The following is a 5,094-nucleotide window of genomic DNA, read 5'->3' as shown; positions in this document are numbered from 1 at the left end:
CTGCCCCCTGCCACTGTACCCCTGGTGGTGCAGAGCCAGGGGTACAGTGGCAGGGGGCAGTTGCCAGGCAGGGGCAGTTACCTGGTGAGGGGAGGGGGCGGCAGGCCGGGGGTGTAGTGGGGGAGGGGCAGTTACGTAGCCGGGGGGGGTGCAGAGCCAGGGGTACAGTGGCGGGGGGGGGAGAAGGGGGCAGTTACCTGTCAGGCCTCCTCAGCGCGCACGCTCCGCAGGGAGTGGAAGTTGAGAAGCTCCATCCATGCAGGGGACAGCCCGGCCCTGGGCCCGGACAGGACAGGAGGCTCCCTCGGCGGGTGGGGCTGGCCACCCTAGCCCCTCGCCATGCTCCGCAGCCCCAGGCTGGCTGGGACTCGGTCCCTCCCCAGCCCCCTCCTCTGTTTATCTCCTCCAGCTGTCTGGGGCTCAGTAAACTCCCCCAGCACTGCGCCTGCGCCACGCTAACTGCGCCACCACTCCTTCCCCGCGGCAGCCCTTACGCCACGCAAACAGCGCGGATTCGCTTCTAGAATCCCCCTTCCCCCGCCTATAACGTCTATCTGCCCGCGCTCGGAGTGACAACAGCCCCGACCAAAGAGATTCTCAGCTCGGCGGGCGGTTTGAACCAATCTGCCCGCAGATGCGTCAAGAGGGGCGGGGGTTGGAGCGCCGCTGCGCCTGCTGGGAGTTGTAGTTTGTTCAAGGAGGGCCGGCCGGCGGCCCATGCTAGACTATAAGAGGAGTTGATAAGTGGCAGCCCCGCTGGGCGGCGCGGTGTAAACCGGTGCCTCCCTTCCTGTGTGCTCTCCTCCAGCCAGGCTCCTGGGCAGCCCCAGCCTCACCCTCTTAGCCCATTGGCCTGCCAGGTCCCTAGGCCATGCTGAACTTACAGCCTCTCTATCCACCCCCCAGGTCTTCAGGCCGAGCTAAGCCCCAGTCTCCCTTTCACCTACCTACCCATCTAGGGCCCTTAGGCTTCCCTGAGTCCTGGCCTCCTCCTCCTCCTCCCACTAGACATGTTTCCTTAGGCCCCTCCCTGCCCTACTGTCCTGCCGCATGTCACAGCATTAGGGAGCTCCAAATCCCCATCTCATGCTGTAGTTCTCTGTGGCACTTGGTCTGCTTGGAACTCCACCTCACAGGTGCCATGCCTGCCAGGCTTCTTCTCAAGCCAGAGTCCTGCTCTAACCCATTATGGTTTCCAAGTGTCCCAAAAGCCCAGCCTCACCTGTTAACATATTACAGGGTCATTCTCTTCCTGAGTCCCAGCCTTGTGTTCCAGCCCAACGGTGCTGTGTCTTGTCTCCCTTCGGCCTACTCTAGAGCATAGGGTGTTCTGAATCTCTGGCTTGTAGTATTCACTATATCCACCTTCTGCTGACACACCTCAAGGAGCAACCTCAAACCACCTCGAGTCCAGTGAGGTAAGTGGACATGTCCAAGTCTTGTCCGGAAAACCCAAATGCCTAAGTTTGACTATCTGGTCTGCATACCAAACTGTCCTAGAAATCAAATGAGGAACCTGGTCTTAGGAAGCTCCAGGCTTGGACCTTTTTGCTGTGTTAAAGTATTTTTTCCAGGTGGTGGCACTGTTTGCAAAAATGCTCCTTCGCTTCATCATTCAAGCACAGATCCCTGCAGGTCTGAGAGAACTAAACATTGCTCTTTGTTTTACCAACTAACAGAGATTTTTTGTGCCCCACTTTTCAGATCTGAGTCATGGGGCGGGAAGTACAATGCTGATTATGGCTTGTCATGGTTAAGTCACAATCGACTCATTAGAAAATGCAAAAATTTATAGTTACTGAAATTCCAAGAATCACTGGACTCCATTTAAAATCAAAATATTTAATTGCAAAATAAAGGATATTTTAAACCCTTTACTAATATTTAATAGTTTAAGGTGCATTTAAAACCACAAGCCTCCCGCTTCAACCCTGGCAGCATTGCAGGAGAAAACTGCTTCTGCCTTCTCCAACTTCTGCAGAAGGAGCAGCAGCCTCTTAAAACAGCTACTATATGTAAGCTCCATGAGTGTGTGTCCCCCTCTCCCCCCACACACACACTGAAACCCAGAGAACCAATGACCAACTACTACCTCTAATTGTGCAATCTCTCGTTATCCTTTTTGGCTTCCTCTTGTGGTATTTCTCAATGAAAATGGTGATAATATCACCATCACATCTATCCACTTTCTTGAGAAGGTCCCACAGGACACAACTGACTTTCTTCAGAAACTCTGCAAGATTAACAACCTCCCTCAGAATACTGTCCTTGCCACCATAGATGTCCCCTCCCTATACCCCAATATCCCTCACAATGGCAGCATCGCTGTCTGCCTCAAATATCTACAAGACAATGGACAACACTCAGATATCCACCCCAAAAACAATTGCTAAACTCATCCATTTCATCCTCATCCATAATAATTTTATATTCAACAACAAACACTTTGCCCAAACCATTGGATGGGTACTAGGATGGCTCCCCAATATGCCAACAACTTTGTGGGCTATCTTGAGGAAGAATTTCTGGACAAATTCACCATGAAACCAATGATATACCTGAGATACATCAATGATATTTTCATCCTCTGGAACAGATGACCTAAACTCCCTCATAGATTTCCACCACAACTTCAACAACCACCTCCCATCTATCAAACTCCCTGTAGAACAGTGTTTCTCAATGACCGGTCTGTGAACAGGAGTGGGTCCCTGAGATATCTCTGACACTGTTAGGAAGGCAGCAAGCCAGTCCCTGGTATCAAAAAGGTTGAGAAACACTGCTCTAGAAGATTCCCACACCAGCATCAACTTTCTGGACACCACAATCTGTTTCAACAATGGAACCCTACAGACAACTATATAGAAGAAACCTATGGATCATCACAGATCTAGTAACCACCCCAAACACACCAAGAAATCTGTTATCTACAGCCAGGCACTCAGATACCACAGAATATGCCCTGAGGAGAAAGTCTGGGCTACATCCCCTAATACACTTACAACCACTTTCACCAAACAAGGATACGCCACTAGAGTAGATCACCTCATTGATCTCAAATGCCAGCGAGAGAACCTGCTTCAATACAGGGGAAAAAAAAACCCCTGACCATACACCCCTTGTTTTTACCTATCACCCCACACTTGAACCCATACAGGATATCATTAAACAATTATAAACCATACTCAATGAGGACCACATGCTGAAATAAATCTTTCCCAAATCCCCTCTTCTGGCCTTCAAACAACCCCTCCAGCCTTGCCAAGCTCATCATCAGAAGCAAGCTCCGGCAGACCAGGACTCACCAACTCAAACCAGCACCTGCTCCTGCCAGAACAACAGATGCAAAACCTATAGACATATCTCCACTGCTGCAATGGGGCTTACTCATGCCTATCATAACATAACACTAAAATTCTTCATTTTACAACACTCAAATGAAAATAGTTAGACCTTTATCACATCATTTAACATAAATGTTCAATAAACACCCAATTCCTTGTCTCCCACTCTTTCTTTAATAATAATAAAAAGCCAAAAACTTTGGGTAATAACACACCACTTGAATTGGGACTGTAAACAACAAAATTCAGGAATTTCAAAGCTACAGTCTCTATTGCAGTGTTAAGTAAGTGATGTTGCACATATGCATTATATGAAGACTTGTATTTATAAAATTCTGAATGTGCAAGGGCTTGAAATAATCTCATCTAGTTCATATTATATCTCATTAGGGCTTCTGTTATGGAATTATTAGAAAAACAGGTCCCATGTGATCCAGTATCTAGTGTTCTTACATTAGAGAGAACCAAGTAGATTTATCTTCTTATCTGACTGCTTCTATGCACTGTATAAGCTCTGTAAGATCAGCTTTCTATTTTCATTATACTTTATTTTTCATTTACATTTTTAAATTAGCCTCTATACTTAAATAATAATGCTTTGCACCTGTACAACACCTTTTATTGGAGAATCTCAGTCTTTTGTGTGTTAATTAATTAAGCCTCACAACACTCTGCCAGGTAGACAAGTATCATTACCACCTCTGTCATGCAGAAGAAGAAACTGGAGTGGAGAAAGAGAGAGGTGAAGTGATTTGCCCAAGGTCACCTAGCAAGTTGGTTGCAGGGCTTGGAATAGACCCTGCATTCACAGGTGCTAAATATTAGCCCATGCCAATTATAATGAAATGCAAAATTAAATAGTATATTTACTTCCCATATGTTTTTGCTGCACACATCAAAGGTAGAGAGGAGAAAAGCCACACCATTCCAGACTTCTTTTGGTTTGGTTTACAAGGGGATGTGGCAGAGAATCCAACAGGGAAGGAAGGCTGCATCTCCTCTACTTTGCTCAGCTGATCATAAGTTACAATCAGCTGGGAGAAACAGGGAGAGGATGTAAAAAATCTCTTAAAAGGAGAGAGACAGGCATGCTAGGATATTCTTCATGAATGAAAAAAGCAGTAGGAACTGAGAAAATAAATGGGTCAGATATAGGGATAGACTGTAGTAGAGGTACAAAAACATTAATAGCTGTGTGGTCTAATGGCTAGTGCATGGGCTAGGTAGTCAGGATTTCTGGTTTCTGTGTTCAGATCTGCCACTGCCTCATTATATGATTTAGGACAATGTAGTCTCCTATTTACCCCATCTGTGCAATGGCTATAAATAATGCTTACCTCCTCATTAATCAGTGTTTGTGAAGCACTTTTAGATCCGCTGATCAAGGATGCCATAGAAGGGCAAGTTATGTTGCGAATTTCTCCAATATGGCTCCAGTGGGGCTGAATTCTGCATGAACCATGTGCAAATATAATGGAGAAAAGGGCTTTTGGAACTTGCATATTGACTGCTCCCATGAGTTCTAGACTGTGGGATATTAAGTGCATCTTTGTTTGGGATGCTGTGGGAGGGTCGTTTGTTTGTTTGTTTTTTACTTTCTGAAAAGGAAATTAGAAGGATGATAGGCCCTGGCTTCATTGGATACTTTTAAAGGCCTGTTTGCTTGCTCCATACAGTTGTATTTCTTGATTCTTGCAGATCAAGAAGTTTAAACTGAATTAATTGGGCTTCCTCCTGGCGTGAAGGTAAA

General features: G+C 46.4%; 1 protein-coding gene across 3 annotated transcripts in view; it reads right to left on the bottom strand.

Moving 5' to 3' along the window:
- WDTC1 (WD and tetratricopeptide repeats 1) overlaps positions 1–453 on the bottom strand; it is a 43,065-nt gene extending 42,612 nt beyond the window's left edge. For 2 of the 3 annotated variants that reach the window (XM_034753765.1, XM_034753766.1), the window contains exon 1: positions 198–452. The gene's annotated coding sequence lies outside the window, so the exon portion shown is untranslated. Of the gene's footprint in view, positions 1–197 lie in introns of all 3 variants that reach the window. The other variant, XM_034753767.1, reaches the window with a different exon arrangement.
- Positions 454–5,094: the final 4,641 nt, after the last annotated feature.

The sequence above is a fragment of the Trachemys scripta genome, chromosome 20 (genome assembly GCF_013100865.1).
Source record: "Trachemys scripta elegans isolate TJP31775 chromosome 20, CAS_Tse_1.0, whole genome shotgun sequence".
Taxonomy (NCBI): domain Eukaryota; kingdom Metazoa; phylum Chordata; order Testudines; family Emydidae; genus Trachemys; species Trachemys scripta.
This window is presented reverse-complemented; position numbering and strand designations above follow the sequence as displayed.